The sequence below is a fragment of the Panicum virgatum genome, chromosome 8N (assembly GCF_016808335.1).
Source record: "Panicum virgatum strain AP13 chromosome 8N, P.virgatum_v5, whole genome shotgun sequence".
In the NCBI taxonomy this organism is placed as follows: Eukaryota; Viridiplantae; Streptophyta; class Magnoliopsida; order Poales; family Poaceae; genus Panicum; species Panicum virgatum.
This window is the reverse complement of record NC_053152.1, coordinates 46878557-46901819: the sequence shown is the minus strand read 5'-3', so window position 1 is coordinate 46901819 and position 23263 is coordinate 46878557. Positions and strand designations below refer to the sequence as shown.

The following is a 23263-nucleotide window of genomic DNA, read 5'->3' as shown; positions in this document are numbered from 1 at the left end:
CTTGACATATAAATCGGATTTTCTTTAGGATTCTTCTTATTCTTTTGCCATCTCCTTTAATTTAATCGATTGCCTTTTGTTGCATTTTGGCAGATGGTATGAGCCCGGATCCAGCGGTAGTTTAATTTGTCTCACTACTACATAATTATTTTCACCGCTTGCCCTAAATCTATTTTCACTGCCGATTTAGGGCTGGCAATGTAAATAATTTTCACCGCCGGCCCTATACGCACTGAGCCTAACTGTTCAAGCGCCAATGGTGAAACATTTTCACCGCCGGTCCTTTAAAAACCGGCGGTGAAAATAGCGGTGGTTCATGTTCGTGCATGAACGAACGCTAACTTGGATGGCAACAGCGGCCAGGAGCCAGACAAGGTAGAGACCTATTCCAAGGCTCCAAAGGCAGCAACTCTCCAGGAGCAAGAATTAAAATAATCTGCATCAAACCACATGCATAGATTTAATTTGATTTTCTCCAAAACTCCACTGGAATCAAAAAGAGGATGAATCATGAGGATACTAGATGATGAAAATGAAAGCACATTCAGACATCAGAATTGTTAACACCTGCTCCTGTTTGCTCGCACGCCCGCATTCCACGGGCCAAACTGGACGCGTGTCGACCAGGGCGCGTTCTGGTTATTTTGCAAAAATACGCTCCAGTTTTTTATAAATCGCAACTCAGTGCAACACATTCAAAATGATCAGAAATCATGTTCTAATATTGTTCATATAGGTCCTCCTTGAAAATTTTAATTTTACAAACATCCCCGCAATGCACCTTTGCGAAAACGCCCTCCCGCAACCTCCTCGCTCTCCTCCCAACTCCCCTCTCCTGCTCCCCACCTCCGCCCTCTCTCTCTCTCCCTCTCTGCTCTCTGCGTCCACGCCGCCGCCTCTCCTCCCCTTCTCGCTCTCCGCCTGCCTCCGTCGTCCCTCCCCGCCGCCGCTCCTCCTGTTCACCACCGTCGCCCGCTCCTAGAAGCTCTGGATCTGGCGGTGGGGTGTGGCTTGGAGGAAGGGGGGATCCAGATCCGGCAGCGCTGGCCGGCCGATGCCGGTGCTTGGGCGAGCAGGACAGCCCCGCTCTCACCGTGGGCACCGCCCCTCCCCACCCCCCCCCCCCCTCACTGTGGCGCTCCTCCCCTCCGGGATCCGGCAAGGGCGAGGCTCGCAGCACCGGCAGCGCCGGCCTGGCTGCCTCGTGGAGCGGCGGCTCCTCCCCTCCGGGGTCCGGCGAGGGCGCGGCTCGCAGCACCGGCGGTGCCGGCCGGGCTGCCTCGTGGAGCGACGGCTCCTCCCCTCCGGATCCGGCGAGAGCCGCGGCTGGGCGGGCAGCGGGGGCCGCGGCTGCAGGGCCGGCGTGGCACCCCCACCTTGTCTTCCGGTGCAGGTGCCCCTTCTCTCCCTCACCCCCCTCCTCCGCTGGCGCTGGTGCAGCGGCGGGGCAGCGGCCTGCCAGCCCCTCCCCTCCAGATTTGATGGTTCTAACCTCCACGCCTCCTCGCTGATCTGGATAGGAAGGATGGACACGCTGCTATGCTGAAGAAGGAAGAACTGCTCGTGCCAATCAGCTTAGCCATATCCTTGCGTGAATTAAGGTAGTGCTCCCCTTCCTCCTTCCTTTAGCTTCGTACATTGCACCAGTAGGTTTGTGAACCTGTCCTTTTTCTCTTACTCATCAATTGTGTATAGAATTAAAATAAGCTACTGTTAGTACAAAATGTTCCAAGGTTCTCCATACATTTAGCAGGGAGATTTTCTATTTGGGTTGTTTTGCTAACCTGAACTATTGTTGTGTCTATACTGAGATAATTGGAGGATGTATTAGACTCTGCACCAGTTCTAGAGGTAAGACCAGAGGTATGTGCAATTGCCCTTTTTTTTCTTACTGAATCACCAATCATCTATAGAATTAAAACACTCTGCACCAGTTCTAGAGGTAAGACCAGATGTATGTGCAATTGCCCTTTTTTTTCTTATTGAATCATCAATCATCTATAGAATTAAAACACTCTGCACCAGTTCTAGACGTAAGACCAGAGGTATGTGCAATTGCCCTTTTTTTCTTACTGAATCATCAATCATCTATAGAAATAAAACAAGGTTTTAACTGTAGTAGAAAATGTTTTGTGCAGGAGAACACCCCTTGCGTTTTGTGGAGGAGAACACCCGGTGCCCCAAAATCTCCGGATAATTCAGCGAATCCTCAGAGCGAGAGGTACAGAATTGGTGAGTGAGACTTCCACCCCTCTGATTCATTACCAATATAAACAACCGGATCCAATATTCATTATTTCTATCACCATCCTGTGAGGCTATGTCATGTTTGCGTTCAGAAATCAGCAGCAAGTTATCATGACGACGTGATCTGGGAAAACAGCTCTCCACTGCTTGCTTGCTCAGCCTCCTCTTTTTCCTCTGAAGTTCTATCATATAAAAAGTTTCTTAATTTTGGATAGGCCACTGAAAACTTATTTGTTGTCGAAATGGGTTAGTCACATGTTTAAAGGAAATGGCTGCCAGCCTTCCTGTGCGCCGGTTATTTTTCTTTTATTGGTGTGAAATGTTTCTTTTGTCGTAATGTCATCTGAATTTTTATTCATTGTGTATATTAGCCTTAGTGTAATTTCTTTACCCAGCAGGCCATCTACTGCTTGCATGCGCTTCCTTTTTTTTAATCCAATAAAGCTGTGTAATTTCCCAAGGTAATATTGTTGCTGCCTTTTGGTCTGTGCTTGGTAATTCTCTTCCATTAAAAGGGGGTATACTTTCCTGATGAGCTTGAATTTAGTATGCTTGATAATAAGTTCAACACCCAAACTAGGCATAGATAATCTTAATGAGCCGAAGCATTAGTTTGCAAGAAAGGAATTTATTGACTATTGATATCCAAACCTCGTGGTCTGCAGGTAGATTTGGAGGAGTATATGGGCAGTCAAAGCTTTCAAACATCTTGCATGCTAATGAACTTGCAGGTGATTTAAGGTATGTCATTCTCCGTCTAATACATGACCTTTTATTTTTTGGTGCAAGTATTGTACATTTATGTGATAAGGACATAAGGTAGAGCAGTAGACATTGCTTTTTTAGTTCAGTCTGTTTTCCCCCCATGCTACCACATTAATGCAGACCTTTTACTGATTGGGCTTCCTACTGCTACGCTATGGTTAGTTTTTTTTTTGGAGCGTGCTAAACTTTTTTTACTTCATAAATTGTTATTCCTGTTGTTTACTTTTGATTGTGGAAAGAAGCCGAGAAGGCTATCCATCAGGTTTAAGAGGCTTGGTATGGTTGAGATCCCAAGATATTCTCTCAATTTGCCTTGAATGCTGCTTACAAAAATAGTCTCTGTTTGGCTTGAATACAACCTGCAACAGGACTTATTTCATCATTATTAATTGCCTATCATTTTTCAGATTTAAAAAACGTAATAGGAGAATGTGCAGACTGCCCATAATGTGATCCTCATGCATTTTACTGCTGGGTTTGTGACTACACATTGACTTTTGGACCTATGTAGGTTTTCTAATTTATCAGTACCTGCATCAAGCCACCAAGGTTAGCTTATAGGAGGCCTAATTATCATTGCTCAGGTGTATACAAAATTCTTACTTTCACTTGCATTGTAGACTATGGATATGAGCAGTAGACTTATGTAGTTACCTGCAACTTCGTTATTCAGAATGCTGAAGTTTAGACAGTACAATATTATCAGAATGAAATTAGAGAAGTGGTCCTAAACTAAGCTGGTCGACAAATAGATGTATTAACACTTCCCATATCCATTCCCTTGACAGAAGCAGGAAGATATGCTCTTATAGTCTTATTATTATAAATGTTTTCCATAAGTTATTTTTTTTCCTCTACGACCAAGCCACAGAAGAGCAAGGAAGAGGTTGGCCTCCCATGCACAAGCTCTTTTTCTTATCAGCATCAGATAGGTTATTGTCAGAACCTAAGTCTGAATAAAAAATTGTTTAGTAGTCCTTATTCCAGTACTAAATAGTCATGCTTCTGATGGTTTCCTTTTATAATGGAAGGAAGGATGCTTAGTCACAAGAATGGAGAATTGGAGCTGAGATTCATTCCGACTCAATAATTTTTTATGGATTATTCAGCTACACCATACTGTGGCATTACTGTTGTGGTTTATGTATTGTTCAAGGCATAGTTTTTTCCTGAAATGAGTCGAAGGCATAGTTAAGATAACCTGTAATTGCTTGTGCATGAACTTATGCTGCTTATAGTAAAATTATCGACCTTGTATTAGTAAGTGATTTATGGTATCAGTTACATAATGCCTTTTCATGTATAAGCTCCTATCTTTGTTAAAATACAAATCCATTCATATTGTTAGGCTTTCACTGTGGCATTCATCTGTTGTTCAGTGCTTTCATTGTCTAATATTTACTTCTTTTCGTCTATTTATATGGTAGGGCGCGCAACGCGCGCCAAATGTTCTAGTTCATATAGAGAGAGTGAGAGATACAGAGCAGCGGGGGTGCATGCAGGGCATATGGTCTCGTCAGCTTCACCTCGTTTTGTCATGCATTTCTCCTTTGAATCGATCTTTGTGTCTTTGTGTGGTGTGGACAATGGGCAAGGAGAAAAGCATAATATTTTTGTATCTCACAAAGAAGAGCATGACAATTGTTCCGCTCTTAGTTTCTTCCCTTCCACAGAAACGAAAATTCCAGAAGTGCAGAGCCAACAGCAAGCTCAGAAAAGCATCCACAACGTGTCAGATCCCATTGTCGTACCATGGCTGTACTCAGGCAACAAGTTGTCAATCTCATGGCTGCAAGGGTAGTAGTACTACTGCACACACAACTCTCTGATACGGAACTTTTGAAGTACCATACATAACTGGCATATGCAAAATTGGACTCGATCAAATTGAGCATTTCAAAGAAAGGTGTACTCATTTTGTTCTCTTTTTGCATTGAAAAGAAAGGTCACGATCAAGGGGTGAGAAAAGTTTAATTTTGAAATGGTACGCACAGCCGACTTGCAACATGATACAATAGCCTCGATCAGATTCCAAGAGATTTTGTAACTGAGTCTGAATCCTCTACTACCATGTAATAAGTTTAAAACACACCAGTGTAGGAACATGTGCAGCCGCTTTGTATGATGTATGTAGAATGATAGACCGTGAAACAGGTCGTGAATTCTTCTCATTAATTCCAAATACAAGCCAAATGATCCAATATGCTCCTCCATTACTGCATCTCAAATAAATCCTCTTGCACAACTGAGGGACCGAAAAGGCGACCAGAGGGGGGTGAATGGGAGCTGATCGAAATTTATCGCAATTGAAAGCTCGGCTTAAGATCCCAAGAACACACCCAACCCTTGAGTCCTAGGTGAAGTGTAGAGTAGCTATAGAGGAGCTACACTAACACAAAACAATCCTAGGACAAACCAGAATTGGCGCGGAAACAAACAGCGAGAAGAAGCAGATGAAACAATGCACAGTATACCTCACCGGTTGATCCGACGCTTGTGTTTGAATGGCGTCGGTTCAACCGACGAGCAGAGCCGGCAGCACGAGAGAAGCAAACACCGGTTGATCCGACACAATGGTTTGAACTGCGTCGGTTCAACCGACGTTACACACCGGATGAACCGGCAAAATCCAATTTAAACGCCGGTGCAGTTGTCCAGAGAGACAACAAAACTGAACCGAACACCCTCCGGTTGAACCGACGTCCACCAAAGCCTATACGCCGGTCAAACGGGCAAAATAGCAGCAAAAAGACACTCGCCGGTTGAACCGATGCACTTGGGAGAAAAAACACCGGTGCAACCAGACGACAAGCAGAAAACCCTAACGTGAGAAACCCACTCACTGGTTGAACCGACGCCAATGAGCACAAGCGTCGGTTTAACCGGTGCTCGGAAGAACTCTGTCCAGAAACGTTTTTCAGCCCGCGTTCTTCCAAGAAATCGATGATCGAGTGGCCAAATCAAGTCCAAATCTCACCAAATTTTGCAGGCATTATCACAAGGGACTTGTGAACACGTCCACAGAAGGAATCGACGAATTACTCCATGGTTTGGGAGAAATCGATGAAATCCTAAGCAAGATTGGGGTTTTCTCAAGAACGCCAAAACTTCAATTCGAAGGAGCTCATGAATCCGAAGGTTTTAGGGCTAGGCAAGATGGATTAGGAACACCCCAAGGAGTCACAAAATCGTCAAGAAACAACCCGTCATCTTGAGTTCGAGAATCGACAAAGGAAAATCGAATTTCAATCAAACCAAAGCACAAATCGTATGAGATTGAAATGAATCCAAAACCCCGGAGGGCACAAGGAGGATTGGGCCTCCTTTCCCGATCAATCTCAGTACAAAAATCTCAACAATCCATCCCTAAAGTCCTAATTCTAGAGAGGAGTGGGAGAAATAGAGAGAAGAGAAGGGCACCAGGGAGGGGCGGCGTGCTGTCCGTGCGCCCGGGAAAAAGGAGCGAGAGAGGGAGGGGGTGAGGGGGTTTTAACCCCAACAACTCTCACCCCAAAAGACTAAACTACCCCTAGACTCAATTAAACACTAGAAAGCCCGTAGGGGCAAAACCGGAAAAAGATACAAGGACTCATCCAACGGTCGAGGTTCTTTCTTCGAGTCGAAGTCTTCTCCGCGATGCCGCCGTGTGGATGAAGCTCTGGTCCGCCGTTTTGGAGGGTCCGCGAAACCCGGGTAGGTGGCCGGTTTTGAGAAAACCGCCAAAACTCCATGCGCAGGAAGATTCCCGCCTCCACGCCGTGACCCTAGACGCCGTTCCTGCCTCGGCCTTCTGACGGCCCTAGACGCCGCCCGACGCCCGTCACCTCCCCGCCCGCAGCGAGGCCCTAGACGCCGTCGACGCCCGTCGCCTCCGTCAGTCCCGAAACCGACGCCCGTGCCTCCACGACTTGGCGTCTTCAACCGCCGTCCGCCTCCTTGGTTTTGTGGCGCAAACCAAGAAACCCGCCTTCCGTCGCCGCTTGCGCCCTCGATCCAGGAGTGGACGCCATAGCTGCCGCCCGGCCTGAGCTCCGGTCCCAGCTGCCCTTCACCGCCGTCCACCGCACGGTCCATCGGCCGCAGCACCTCCATGGCAGCTCCCCGTCGACACTCGACGCCCGTGCCTGCAACCAAAGACCAAGCGCACGATCACACCGTACGATTGACAATTCACTCATCACAAGCAGGATAGAGTACTCCACATTCCTCAACAACTTTAGAAGAACTCTTGTCGTTTTTCTTATTCTGCTGCCCGCATCTTTCTAGTATGCTATTGAAATGCTTGTGGCTCGTGCATATTGTTTGTCAGCAAAAGCTAACCTAATTGAATCTCGAGAAAACATTTTCTTTGCAACTCAATTTCACTCGTGGTTCTTGCAAGCCTTACCCATGCGCGATATTTGATCTATTCACTCTGAATCAAAATACTTAGCATTGGAGTGTGGGCTTGGATTTGGCTTTCTCCAAAATCTCACGAAGGACACACATTGAAGATCAAGGATCACACGGATAATAATGATACCCTGCCCTGAAAAAGACAGATCCATACATATATGTAGGTAGAGAGATGGAGACCATATGGATTAGTTTTGTCATGTGTTTCTCTTCAAATTCAGTCAATCTCTAAATTGGTGTGAGCCAGCTGCGAGAAAAGCATGACAACTTGAAGAGCACAAAGCTCGGATTCCTTCCATCACAATTCACACGAGCCAGAGTCCAAATTAGATTGCTTTTAAATTGCTTTTTTTTTTGGGCAGGATCAGACCGAAGACGGTGACATTTCTTAGATGGGCCACTGCTCATTTGGGCCAAGATTTTTTTTATTTGAGTTCGCTCCACGCAACAAAGATAAGGCCCATGAACCCACAAGTTATTTCAAACATCAACGCTTAGAATATGTTTGATATTAGTGTCCTAGAGTCTGATTGATTTATTACCAATTTTTGCCATGCTAAAATCAAAGCAGGCCCATATATTGGCTTGCCAAAATTAGGGCATGCCAAATTGTTAGCAAGAAATTTAGGTATTCATTTGGTTCGGTGCCAACTAATACTTTTTTCTCTCGTAAAGTTTAAGAAGTTTCCAGCAACTTGCCATGGTTTTGGTCAAAGTGGTTAATTTTTAGACACAAACCAGTTGATAGTCAAATCTTATTGGTATGCCTTGATTTTAGCATTGCAAAACTTGGTAGCAAACCAATTAGGCTCCTAGAGACGAATTTCACCACATGTAAAGGTATGTTCCGAAAGCATGAATTCACAGAAATTTGTACTAGGAACAAATAAGAATCCTTTGTGTTCCAAACAATGAACTTTTGTTAGGCATGGCGTGGATTAATAAAAAAACCATGATGGCCAACATCTGCCCCACAATCCCACAAGAGTCAAGGTAGGCGAAATAGATCGAAAAAGGTTTTGACAAGGCGTGCGTGATCATGCATCCACAAGAAGCGTAAACCACAGTTACTTCTTAACCGGGGTTGACTTAGCAAAACGAAGGAAGGTGAATGATGAAATCAGTTTCTTTCGTTAAATTTTAGGTCAATGCTGAATGCACAGGCATGCACGTGAGTGGTGTCCGACTTTGAGTGTCTAGCTACTTTCCTGCATCATGACAAAAAAAAACATAGAGGTTTTCGAAAATGTACTGCTGGATGCAGCGGCTCAGAAAGTAATCATCTCTGATGAAATCTGTTGAGGCTAGTCTGAGGTTAAACAGAGCAGTTCGAGGCAGTCCTGCTGTTGACAGTTGCTGAATGCAGATGGTGCTTTGCTGCTGCTACAACTTGTAGAGAGAGAGTTGTGTCGCGTTTGCTCCTATCCAGGCTGCGTTGCAGCCGAGATCATGGGGAAAGTTTCCGACAAACCCGGCTCGATCGCCCTTATTTCAAATGCATCGTTGTTCATCTGAGTTGTGCGCCCGCGTTCGCTCTCTCCTCCATCAACAGAGGAGTAACGATAACGACTGACGAGACGCCGCTCGTGGCAGAAGAATCCCCCCTAGAGGACAGAGAGCATCAGACACTGATAGCGTCAATAATGGTGAGGACTGGATGAGCTGCAGAGAGAGATAGAAACTGCTCTCTGATGGCGAGGTTGGCCGACGGCGACAGTGGTGCCGTGCCCCCGGACACGGCAAGGGCAGCGGCTGGTCCGTCGAGCACCCCGTTCCGTGCCTGCGCTCCATCGCCCGAGCCTATCTCCGGCGGCGCGCCGGGCTCGCCGGCGCCACGCGTGGTCGTCTCGTCGCTGGGGTGACGAGGCCACGAGGGAATGGGGCGAGGATGTAAAATAGGACGCGATTTCCGAATTATCCTAGCCGTACAGCCCGCGTTGGACGGACCGGATGGACCCTGGGGTGGACGGTATTTGAAACACCGTCCACCCAGTCGGTCGGTATCTGAACTACCGTCCGCTGCCGGGGCCGCCGCTCGCCGGAGTGCTGCCGCGTCTCGGCCGGCCGTCCACTTCGCCTCCTAGAGAGCGCCCTCCGCCGCTGCTACAGCATTCGTCCACCATGCTCTCCGGCCGGCTCTCCCTAGGCTCTGCTGAGCTGCGTGTCCGCACGCGCCACCCCTGGCAGCCGCGGCGCACCTGATGCCAACGGCATTCGCGCTCAACGCCGTCGTGGGGTCGTCGTCGTTCTCCGCGCGCGGCGGAGGGTTCTGCGCTCGGAGAGACCTTGGTCTCCGCGCCGGTGGCGTCGGAGGCGGACTTGAGCGTGCATCCGCTATGCGTTGCCTTGCCTTGGATACAGGATACGATTTGATCATGCACGCGGCACGGTCGTCAAGGCCGCCGAGGCTTGTTGTTCGCGTCCACGGATGCTGCTGCTCTGAAGAAATCTCCTGTCCATTCACACCTGACACGGATGTTGTGGCGCGGCATGCCGACGAACCCAGAGCAAAATTATGGAAATAATCATGCATCTCTGATCAAATCTGTTGAGGCACGACTAAGGTTAAACAGAGCAGTTCTAGGCATGCATCAGGCCACCAGACATGTGTCTAAAGTTTAAGCTCCACATCTTTGTTTAGGCCTTCTTTCACAGCCCAACCTAAAACCTCTATTTGGCCGGCCATCTTGCATGGTGCCAACCAGTCCAGCGAAAGAAAAGAACACGTCAAAGGAATCGGTACTCGTAGCCTAAGAGAAGGAGGGGTGAATTAGACCAAATTAAAACCTAAACCTTCAACTAGTTTGCACAAAACATAAACTAAAATATGCAATCAAGATGTGCAACTATGTTTCTTCTAGTGTTCCAACCCAGTCCAAAAGAATTTTGCAAGGTATAGTCAATTCTAGCTTGAAACTAATCTAATAAGGAAGTAAATGCATACAAGTTGCAAGTACGAAATACGGAAATATAAAGGACTGGGTTAGGGAAATACAAACACGGCATGTCAATTTTTCTCCCATGCTGGTATCGTTTGGCTAAAGCCACCCGAGTCCATATTGGAGCTCCACCGAGGTACGCTTCAGGTCACCAAGTCTCTTCCGGTCAAGAGTTTGGTCACGCCACTAAGGCTTACCCAAGTAGATGAAGATCTCGCCACAAAGGCTACCACCACCTCTTGCACTGGTCATCTTGATGTCGTGTCCACAAAGGAAGGGGTCTCCATGTCCCTCGCACAAGGTAGTTGTCGTCACTCCATACCAAAATCAAGGATCAAAGACTCGCCGGCGAGCCACCAAGACTCCAAGAGGCTAGCACACCAAGAATACAAAAAGCGATTCACTCTAGAGCCAACCACAAGACAGCGACACCATGACCTCTCACTCACTCTAGGCCTAACCTAGCACTAGCACTCTCAAATAAAGCATGTGCTAAAGCCTTGGATGTGATCAATTAGCACTATGAGTGGCTTGAAGGTCTTCTTTAGTATCTTTGTGCTTCTCCTGAACTCCAGCAACCATCCGGGAGTACGCCTTATATAGGCTAGAGAGATCACCTCATAGTCTTTACCTGCCATTCTGCAGAAAGGCTTAAAGCGTCGATTAAACCGGTCATGGGTGTCAGTCAATGATGATTGCACTGACGCCTTGCAGCGACGGGTGTCGATTTAACCGGTCACATTGAGTCTGCATGCTAGCCGTTGGATTTTAGCTGCCCCGTCTGCTGACATCGTTGCATTGACACCTTGCACCAATGGGTGTCAGTTTAACCTGTCACACCCGGTTTAAGAAAGAAACCGAATGCATCTCATATGTACGCCAGGATCAGTTTACACACATACGATAGACAAATAAAGCGAATATTGTAACAATACCATAATGAAAGAGAGTATTAAAGACTTTATTACATAACCGAATGTCTTAAACTTAAGTGAATAAATAGCATCTCAGAGTAACAGCGGAATCCTCATCAGCACAGGCAGTCAACTGGGAGACATACGCCTAGAAATCTTCAAAGTCTTCTAGATAATCCGGGCACTGATTATCTTGGTCTGAACAGCGTTATGCAAGGGTGAGTACACTTATGGTTGGTATTCAACAAGTGGTAGGGAAATAATTATATTACATGCAAGGCTGAATCAAGGAATAGCTGACATGGCTTAACTTCGATAAGCACTTTTAATTGATCAAGTTTTATTAGCAAGCATTAACTATATATAAGTTTATACCATTAACCCACAAATAAGTAAATGAAATAACTATCATCAACATCATAAATAAAGCCTCGATTTAGATCATCTTTAAGTTCAATTATCATGTGAGGGTCCAAGCCGCTCATGACCATGAGCACAGCTAACCGGTTAGTTTTAACTCTGCAGAGGTTGTACACTTTACCCACAATTCATGTTCCCCTGTGTCGCCTGGGTTTGCAAGGACCTTAAACACTTCCTTTGGTGAGTGGCGAGAGGTTCACTACGAGGCCTTTACAAAGACTCCCTATATGTAAGTGTTGGTCCCTACTTTTTCAGTACCTCAGAAGACACAACTTCCTTCACCGCTCCACCACACAAACCCAAACACCACCAAACGAGCCACCCCAACACCACATATAGTTCATCTAATTAATCAGCCAAGACCAGAGCCATATAGTATTGTGGTTGTACTGTTTTCCTGGGTTGTTCTCCATGTTCCGATTAGAGCGTATGATCTTGTTTAACAGCATTAACCATAGAACACGAAGTAACATATGTAGCATTTGTATAAGTATCTCTAACCATGATCCAAGTATAAGCAACTAGCATAGTTACCCAACATAAATAAAGTACCCAGGTTCATATTATAAACACATGCATGCAATAAATGTAAAGGTAAATAATTTGTGATTCATTTGGGACAAAAACATGATTAAGGACCACTTTCCTTCCTCAAAACGCTGATGCTGCTCCGAGTCTTCGAAACCTTGCTCCTGCTGACCCTCAAACTGCGCGTCATCTACGCACCACACGAGCACATACAAACAAGCAAGTTCAATAAAATAAGAAACAGTACACCAAGCAATATAAACAGTACAGAACGAGAGTACAAAACTATTCTACACATTGCAAGGATCGCGTGAGCGCAAGAATCATCGAAAACGAAGTTAAAACGGTGAAGTTATGGCTAAAACATGATTATAGGGATTTGTTTGTAAAAGATTTGAAATAACAGGGGCTAAAACATAAAGAAAAAGACTATTTTGGAATTTTTCTTCAAAAGGCTTGGACTACGGATTAATTTTAGGAAAATAGAGGAGCTCTTAAGCAAAATTGCCATGGTTGACCGGCATGGAAAGGTTTGACTCGAGGTTCCGATCTAATCTGGGCCGTAGATCTCAGATCGGGCGGCTGAGGGGCGATGAGTCGGTGCGGGCGGCGGCACTGAGCGCCGGCGGCGGGGTTTGGCAGCTGCAGCTCGCCGGATTTGGCCGAAAACGGCCGTACGGGCATGGTTTGCTGCGCGGTTTGTACGGGAAGCAAGTTCGCGAGCTCGCGAACTCGATTAGGGACTTTGGACGGGGTGCACAGGCGGCGAAAAGGCTCGCGCGACGGCGGAAAGCGGCAAGGTCGTTGGACTTGCTCCGGCGAGCTATCTTGAGCGCGAGAAGGCGAGGTAGAGAGGGAAAAAGGGTCGTGAAGAATCTTCACCCTCCGGCGAAGCTCCTGGGCGTCTTAAGGTCGTCGAGGAAACGGCGGAGTTACGGCGCGGCGGCGGCGGAACTCGAGCTCGAAGAAGCGGCGGCGGAAGCTACGGTTAGCGGAAAAGGCGGCGGCGGCTTCGATGGGGTGCAAGGGGGCCGCAAGGTGGCGCTTATAAAGGGGGGCCAAGGGCACCTGGGCGTGCCGGCCCAAAGGAAACGGCGCAGGGCGAGGCCGAGTCGGACTCCGCGAGTCCGGCTCGGCACGAGGTAGGGGACGAGCCCGACAGGTGGGGACCATCTGGTGGTGAGAGAGGTGAGGGGGGCGCGAGATGGGCTGGGCCGGGAGAAAGAAAAGGAAAACGGGCCGGCGGTGGAGGTTTGGGCCACGAAAAGGAAAAAGAAAGAAGAAAAGAGAACTGGGCCGTGGGGAAAAGAAAAGAGAAAGGCTGGGTTGGGCTAAAAAGGGGGAAGAGGTAAAAAGAAAGGTTTCCCATTTTTGAAACTGGATTCAAACAAATTCAAATAAAATTTGAATTTAAAAGAATTCAAACTCAAGTTGAACAACAGACAAATAAAAGATGCAAAGCAGCATAGATGCTCACAACCTATTTCTCCTTATATTTATTTTAAGGCTAAGTAGTTTATTTAATTTCTCGATTAATGCTCTAAAATGCAAAATAAAACTTTAACGAACCTATACAAAATCAATTAAATTTATTTGGGTGCCTAATCTGAAAATTAGGGTGTTACAAACCCACCCCCTTAAAATGAATCTCGTCCTCGAGATTCGGCTAGGTTAGCAAAGAGCTGGGGAAATTCTACCTGTAACTCATCCTCTCGTTCCCAAATAGCCTCATCCTCTGCATGGTGACTCCACTGAACCTTACACATCCGTATCCTTTTACTCCTAGTAATCCTTTCCAAAGTATCCAAAATTTTGACCAGATATTCTGTGTAGGTCAAATCATCTTGCACATTCAACTCCTCTAGTGGTAATTCTTCCTCTGGCACCCTTAAACATTTTTTCAACTGGGATATATGTAACACATTGTGCACATCTGACAACCGAGACGGTTACTCCAATTCATATGCCACTTCTCCCTTCCGAGACAATATCTTGAACGGACCAATGTAACGAGGTGATAGTTTCCCTTTAACCTTGAACCTGCGTAATCCTCTGATGGGTGACACTTTTAGATACACAAACTCTCCTTCTTCAAATGTCAGTTCTCTGCGTCGAGTATCTGCATAGCTCTTCTGTCGAGACTATGCCACCTTCAGACTCTCACGGACAACCTGCACTTGTCGTTCGGCCTCCTTAATGATCTCCGGGCCGAACAACTGACTTTCGCCTATCTCACTCCAGTATAATGGAGTCCTGCACTTTCTGCCATACAACGCCTCGAACGGTGCCATCTTCAAACTGGCCTGATAATTGTTGTAGGAGAACTCTGCATACAGCAAACTCTTGTCCCAACTGCCTTTGTGTTTCAGAGCACAAGCCCTAAGCATATTTTCCAATACCTGATTAGTCCTTTCGGACTGTCCATCCGTCTGCGGGTGATAAGCCGAAATAAAGTTCAACTTTGTATTTATTGACTCATGCAGTTTCTGTCAAAACCGAGATGTGAACTGTGTACCTCTGTTTGACACGATCTTCTTGGGTACCCCATACAAACATACAATCATGGATATGTACAGTTCTGCCAATCGTGCTCCTTTGTAAGTAGTCTTCACTGGAATGAAGTGTGCCACTTTGGTCAATCGATCCACAATAACCCATATCGAATCATAACCATTCTTTGTACGGGGCAATCTCACAATAAAGTCCATACCAATTTCTTCCCATTTCCACTCTGGCACTTTCAAAGGCTGTAGCAAACTAGCTGGTCTCTGATGTTCTGCCTTGACTCTCTGACACACATCACATATGGCTATGTGAGCTGCAACATCATGTTTCACACCGTACCACCAATATCTCTCCTTCAGATCCTGGTACATCTTGGTACTACCAGGATGGATTGAGTAAGCTGAATCGTGAGCCTCTTTTAGGATCATCTCACGAAGATGCTCTACATCTAGCACACATATCCTCTTTCTGAACCATATTTTTCCCTTTTCATCCTTTGTGAACTCAGGTGCCTTGCCTATTTCCATCAACTCCTTTATTTCCTTGATTTTGTCATCCTCAAGCTGACCTTTCCGTATCTCTATCTCAAGGGTCGGCTCCACTTCTATAGTGATCCCTTCTGTGTGAGCAACGAACCCAAGATTGAGTTTCTCAAATTCCCAACAAATTCTTGAGGCATCTGGCAAGCCCTTATTGCATTTACATGGCTCTTGCGACTCAAAGCATCAGCGACCACGTTAGCTTTCCCTGGATGATAGTGCATCTCGATATCATAATCCTTTATAAGCTCTAACCATCTTCTCTGTGTCATGTTGAGGTCATTCTGAGTGAAGATGTACTTTAGACTCTTGTGATCCGTGTATATCTGACATCTGTGTCCCAACAAATAGTGCCTCCCTATCTTCAAAGCATGCACCACGGCTGCTAACTCCAAATCTGGGTGGGGTAGTTCTGCTCATGCTTCCTTAGCTGACGAGACGCATAAGCAATCACATGTCCCTCTTGCATCAACACACAACCAAGTCCTTGATGGGATGCATCACAATATATATCAAAACTCTTGTGAACATCTGGCATAGCCAACACTTGAGCCGTAGTCAACCGCTTCTTTAATTCCTCAAAACTAGTCTGACATTCCTATGACCACACAAATGCTTTTCCTTTCTCCAGAAGTGAAGTAAGGGGTTTCACTATCTTAGAGAAGCCTTCAATGAACCTCCTGTAGTACCCCGCGAGTCCTAAGAAACTCCGGATTTCTGACACTGTCTGAGGTGGTTCCCACTTCAACACATCTCTGACCTTCCCTGGATCAACTGCAATTCCCACATTGGTGATGACATGACCAAGAAACGAGACTTCATCCAACTAGAATTCACACTTGCAAAACTTGGCATACAAGTGATTCTCTCTGAGCTTCTGCAAGATAAGCCTCAAGTGTTCCTCATGCTCCTCCTCATTCTTGGAGTACAGCAGAATATCATCGATGAACACCACTACGAACTTGTCGAGATACTTCATAAACACCTTGTTCATCAAGTACATGAAGTAAGCTGGAGCATTGGTCAACCTGAATGACATAACCGTATACTCATAAAGTCCATATCTGGTAGTGAAAACGGTCTTGGGAATATTTGATGGCCGTATCCTCAACTAATGATACCCTGACCTTAAGTCAATCTTGGAGAATACTTTGGATCCTCTCAACTGATCAAACAAATCTTCAATACGAGGCAATGGGTACTTGTTCTTGATGATGACCTCATTCAATGACCTGTAATCCACACACATCCTTTGTGTACCATCTTTCTTCTCAACAAAGATAACTGGAGCTCCCCAAGGTGAAGAGCTAGGATGGATGAACTTCTTATCTAACAATTCTTTTAACTGTGCCTTAAGTTCTTCTAGTTCACCAACATACATTCCATATGGCCTTTTAGCAATAGGTGTAGTACCAGGTATAAGATCTATGATGAATTCAATGTCGCGTTCAGGTGGCATACCTGGAAGATCATTAGGAAAAACATCTGGATACTCGCACACCACTCTGATGTCTTCCATTGAATTCCCTTGAAGCTGATTCACTGTACCATCTGCTGCTGACGGAAGTGTTGCCATGAACTCAAACCGTTCTCCTGATGGGCTTGTAAGAAGTACTAATCTCTTGGCACATTGAATGACAGCATCATGCTTGGTTAACCAGTCCATTCCCAGGATAACATCAATTCCATCAGAATCCAGAACTATAGGTCTTGCATCAAACTCTCTACCCATAATGTGAATTTTAATTCCGAGGCACTGGTACACGGCTCTCATGTTCCCCCCGGTGAATTTACTAGCATAGCGCTAGGCATGGTGCAAAGCGGTATGGAATGCTTGGCTATGTATTGAGTAGCTATAAAAGTATGCGATGCTCCAGAATCGAATAAAATTGATGCAGGAGCTGAGTTGACTAAGAACATACCGAACACAGCGTCCTGGGCCTCCTGAGCAGTCTCTGAAGCCACGTGGTTCACCCTGCCGCGGACGTAGTTCTACTGTCCCTTGTTGCTCTACGGGGTCTGGTTATTGTTCCTAGGCTGCTGCTGTGGATTCTGCCTCTGCCCACTATTGTTCTGCTACCCTGGGGTATTCTAGACATTTGGCTTGGGACAATAATTGGCGAAATGTCCCGGTTCTCCACACTTGAAGCAAACATTGCCACCGGTAGGAGCAGAGTTGGCGTTTCTCACAGGTGTACCGGTGGGAGTGTTCTGGCAGTTCTCAGGGAAGTTGGGGAGTGGTGCCAGCTATCCAATGCATGGAGTCTGCGGAGTCTGCTGACTAGGGCGCTGATACTGATTCTGCCCATAGTTGACAGACTGACCTCCAGGATGGAAATGTGTCCCCTATGGAGATGCAAAGTGGGGGCGGTTGTTGCTTGACTGTCCCTGCGAGTCCATCTTCCTTTTCATCTTGCCCATCTCCTTGCGAGCATGCTCCACCTTGATGGCATTGTCTACCAGCTCCTGAAAGTTCCCAGAAGTGTGACACAGCAGCTGATATCTTATGGGTCCACTCAAGCCATTCTGGAAGTGATCCTGCTTGTCTTCGTCATCTGCAACATCTGCTTGGGCGTAGCGAGGCAACTCAATGTACTTGTCCCGGTATTCACTCACTGACATGCCTCCTTGTTTGAGCCCGAGAAACTCCTGCATCTTGAGCTTCATGAGGCCCTTTGGTATATGATTTTCCCTGAACTGGGTTCTGAATTCCTGCCAAGTGATGGTGTTAGGAGCATTGTGGGCTGCGGTGTATGCATCCCACCAAGCTGTAGCAGTCCCTTCCAGTCTTCCTGAAGCATAAAGAACTCTTTCTCGATCAGTGCACTTGGTGATGTCCAGCATCTTTTCCATGGTCTTGATCCAATCATCTGCCTAGAGAGGATCTGGCGAATGAGAGAAGGTGGGGGGCTTATGACTCATAAAGTCCCAATGACGATCCCTTTGTTGTGGCTGTGGCGCTTGATTCATCTGTGCCTGCATGTTGGCCATCGTCTGGGCCATGTTGGTGAGCAACTGCGTCTGAGCAGCAAGGAACTGCTCCATCCCTGCAGGTGGTGGAGGTGGAGGTGGTGCATGGTTGTTTTGCTGGTGCGTTCTCTGGTTGTTGTTCTGCATGTTGTTGTGTTTGCTGCTACTTCCTCCTCTCTGGCGTAGAGGGACATATCCTGTGCAATCAAGCTTATGGTGCAATCACCGTGCAATCCAACTAAAAAAAGTTTCAAAAAATTCTGAAAAAAATCTTGAATGTGCATCTCAACCTACTTCATCTATATATAAAATTTCAGGGTCAAATTCGTCCTCCTCTAGAAGTTACAAAAAAGACAAATTTAGGTTGCATTTGAACTATTACTTTTGTCAGAAAATTTGTCTTTTTTGTAACTTCTAGAGGAGGACGAATTTGACCCTGAAATTTTATATATAGATTAAGTAGGTTGAGATGCACATTCAAGATTTTTTTCAGAATTTTTTGAATCTTTTTTTAGTTGGATTGCACGGTGATTGCACTATAAGCTTGATTGCACAGGATATGTCCCCCTGGCGTAGAACTGGTGGCTGATCAACTCCTGTACCAGACCTAGTGTTCACCATCTGATCGGTTAGACAAGTGAGACTCATGAATATATCATGGAAAACAATAGGAAAATAAGGATAAGACAAGGCAATAAAATAAAATAGATAACCACAAAAGCTTTATTAAACTAGCTAACTTTATTAAAACTTGATGCAATTGTGGTAATCACTCCACAATTCCATCGCAATCATTACAAAGAGGCAAATCACGTAGTTCTCACAAAACCAAGCATAAAGACCACACCAATTAAAACTAACACACACTAAAGAACGTTCGAACTAGCGATTACAAACCGACTCTGACAAGACTCTCCTAAGACTCTTAAGCCTAAACATCTAGAGGTAGCGGGTGCGGTAGTCGGGATCTCCATAGTGGATGCGCTTGCGTGCTGGTGAACTTGCCCTGTGGTTCTCCTGCTCATTGTCATCCGGCGGGGGCGGCTCCTGTACTCCCTGCAAACGAGCCTCCAAAATCTGGTTCTGGCGACGTAGCTTCCTCAACTCATCCTTGACTTCATCCAGCTCAATTCCTGCTGCGTCCAGATCAGTGCTGAGGGCGGCGACCAACTCCTGCGTTGCATCCATAGTGGGGTTCCTCTCCTCAGGGGGTGGAAGAGGAATCTGAGCACTGGCTACACCCCTGCTGCGGCGTGGGAAGAATCTGAACTGAGAGGTCGCAAGCTCCTCCCTGTAGATGTGGCAGATCCTCGAGAGAGCTCTCCGGGCAGCTTCACTGACTCCTGTCTCCAGTGACCTCCTCGGCACGTGGTAGTGGTTCACCTAGACTTCCCTTCGGGTGCCATACCTAGGGTCCTGTATGGTGAACACAGCTGACACACGCCATTGCTGACCAGGGTCCTCAGTGCGGTAAGCTACAAAGCATGGCCTCTAGGTGGCACCAATGATCTGCATTGCTTCCCACAGCATCCTCGGGAAGGGGCCTTCAGCTTCATCAATGTAGTGGATCTCCTTCTCCGCCTGGAACTCGGGCGGCACTTGTGCAACTCTGGTTGGCGCTGGGGGATTCACTGAGTTCTCATCTCCTCCATCCGGGGTGCCTGGTCCACCTGATAGCTCCAGGGGCTCCTCTTCTGCGTCGAAGTCTGCCCACATGCCTCCACGGTAGTAGCCGTCATACTGGATGGGGTCCTCCTCTTCATCTTCACCATCCTCTCCTGGGTCACTCGAGCCTCCTCCAGCAGCGGCGGGCACTGGATCCTCTGGTGGTGGAGCTAGGCTTTCCTGTGCTGGTGTTGGCGATGGTAGCAGAGATGACATGTTTCCTTCTTCATCGACCTCCATGATGCGACCACTCTCATCCTCAGCGAAGAAGTAGTCCCTCCATGGCACTTCCTCATCCTCCTCCTCTGGCTGAGCTGGGGAGGGTGAAGGAGGTGCAGGTGCTGTGGCTGGCTCAACAGGTGTGCGACGAGCAAAGAAATGACCTCTGGTGCTCTTGCGAGCGGTCTGGCGATTCCTGGCCATCTATAGCAAGGCAAGATAGAGAGATTTTGTTTAACAAAAGCATACTTGAAAGAAGTAAAAACAAGTATACCACCAAAGATAGGATAATGGTACTTCTTAACATTTGGTACATGCAGAATAATGGTACTTCTTAACAACGTCTAAGCTTGCATTTGGTTTACTCCAAAATCTCACTGATAAGTTAAAGTGGAGATGGAGTATTTGCATACAAAGCATATATCATGCAGATGAGAGCCCCCTGACCTAAACAAGATAGAAATATATAGAGAGATGTATGCTGTAGGATGATCTTATTCTGCTTCATCATGCATTTCTCCTCAAATTCTGTTTATCTCTATATTGGCGTGATTTACCAGGGAAAAGGGCATGACAAAATTAGACGGGAAAGCCCTTATTCTTTTCACTAGAAATAGAATTTAAACTTCCGCACAACGTTTCTAATTCATTCAAACCGGAAGTGATGAGCAAGGTGCTACTGTGGTAATGTCCGTCTTAAAATAATATAATGTTAAACTAGAGGAAATTTGTCTGCTCTGTTTATTGAACGGACTGAAGGCAATCGGCTGGCCGTGGGAGTCTGAATTTGAACCTCTAGAAAACTGCCAGGATATATGTAGAAACACATAATTTTAAACCACAGAGGACCATAAAATTTGCTTATGTCTGTGTTGAATACTAAACAGATCATTTCACCAGGTCTCCAGGTATGCTGTCCTCCTCTCTTAGCTTATGATGAGCCCTTCGAGTTGTAATTAGTCAAATATCCGGCAAATTTTCAAATTGTAGTTTAATTTGCACATATTTCTTGCTTGCCTGTATCTTATTTAGCAACTGCAATAGATAAATATCCACGGCTAATTCATATCAACTGCATATCTCAAAGTTAGATATATATACCATCGTTATATCACTAACATATGGGGCTCACATGAGTCAATGACATGTGGGTCATGATGGTATATATGTAACTTTTTGGATCTTTTAATGATACAGATCCAAATTTTCTTTTTTTTTAGATAATGGAAGATCCCAGCCTCCAACACTCACAAGTGAGTGTCTACGTGGTATGTAGATAGAGAGCTGGAGAGCATATGAGTCGGTTTTGTCATGCATTTCTCCTCAAATTCAGTCAATATCTAAATTGGTGTGAGCCAGCTGGGAGAAAAGCATGACAAACTGCAGAGCACAAAGCTCAGCTTCATTCCTTCCATTACGCGGGGGCAGAGTCCAAATTAGATAGAGCTTTTAAAAGAAAAAAGTTATTTTTGCCTCCCTTAACTTTGAGCCGAATCTGTTTTTCCTCTCTGGACCACAAAACTATCCGTAACCGTTCACATAACCTCCCTGAGCGGTTTGAGGGTGAGGTGGCAGCAGTTTTTATATTTTTATTTTATTTTTTATTTTGACTAACTCTTTAAAAAATCACAGTAAATCACAAAAAAACATAAAAAAGAAAATCCAATTTTGTTGAATTCCACGTAAGTAGATCTACGTATTGAATATATTATATGATATACTTTAATATAAATTATTTTCTATAGTTTTAGATATATGCTTTTCTGTAATTAATTTATATCTACAGTTTCTGTTGTCCAATTATGGTAAAAATTTTATGGTGAGCTAATCATTATATGTTTGAGCTATAGTAAAAATTTTATAATTATTGGATCATGTTTGACTGAGTTATTAATTTATCTAGGTTTATCTATAGATTGGTCTAGATTTATCTAGATTTATATAGATAAATCTATAGGTCAGTCAAATATGATCCAATAATTATAAATTTTTTACTATAGATCAATTATATAATGATTAGCCCACCATAAAATTTTTACCATAATTGGACAATAGAAACTGTAGATATAAATTAATTACAGAAAAACATATATCTAAAATCACAATTATAGCCTTAATAGGGCCATGTTTCTTACAACAATGTAATGTAGCAAATGGCCAAGCTGAGGCACTGCCACACCACTCACCTGACTGCTGACATTGTTTGTGCACATGGTATGTATATTTGTATTGTAGAAGTCGTACAAATGAAAAATGACTTCAAGCCACAAGCCAAAGAACAAAAATGATTAGAGTATTAAATGTGGATAACTGACAAAACCCATTCCATAACCCTTGGGCAAAATCGCGAGACAAATCTAATGAACCTAATTATGCAATGATTAGACAATGTCATGCTACAGTAAACGACCTCTAATGACGAATTAATTTGGCTTAATAGATTAATCTCGCGATTTTCAGTCCATCCATGTAATTAGTTTTATAATTAGTATCTGTTTAATACTTCTAATTAGTATTGTAAAAGTTCTCAAAAATTTTGCCCTAAACTTTTTGGGAACTAAACGCGCCCTAAGATATGGGGTGAGAAAAAAAAGTTTATTCTGAATAGGTATGACAGCCGTCTTGCGGCATGATACGAGAGCCTCAATCAGATTCCTACTACCAAGTCATAAGTTCAAAACATATAAATTTAAGAACATGCGCAGCCACTTCTACGAGACATGTAGAAGGATAGACTGAGTCATTTTGTGAATTCTTCTCATTCAGCTCCCAAAAGTGTCAACAAATGAGGGTGGTCGTTCTTCTCAAATCTAAAATGCTAATTCAGAGCAACAATTAAGTTGCTACATGCAGGGTAGGCCATATCGGGTCCAACTAGGATACTTGTGTCTGTGGATCTCTTATGATCTCTACCGCAGAACTAATCCACTCTGCTCAAAATACTCCAATAAATGGAGGACATCCAACAACACAAGTCAATTAATCTTGTGACTCTTCCATGACTAATGATGCAGCTTTTCAAATTTAAAAATACATCAACGGCTTGGTTTAAAGTTGGAACCTTGATATTTCCTACAATGGCTTCAGCAGAAAGCCCGAACATATAGTTTAGAGAGAGAACTGCACGATCCATTTGCAATCCATGCTCACCCGATCA

The 23263-nt window shown here is 45.2% G+C and overlaps 1 long non-coding RNA gene across 7 annotated transcripts; it reads left to right on the top strand.

The window, feature by feature from the left end:
* Nucleotides 1-841: 841 nt before the first annotated feature.
* Nucleotides 842-4375, top strand: LOC120685484. Of its 7 annotated transcripts, none has more exons than XR_005679580.1 (3): nt 856-1393; nt 1521-3944; nt 4048-4375. It is a non-coding gene; the product is annotated as an uncharacterized LOC120685484 (long non-coding RNA). The 7 variants fall into 7 exon arrangements; XR_005679579.1 differs by having other exon boundaries at nt 4044-4375; XR_005679582.1 differs by having other exon boundaries at nt 857-1393; nt 1521-3898.
* The last annotated feature ends 18888 nt before the right edge of the window (nt 4376-23263 follow it).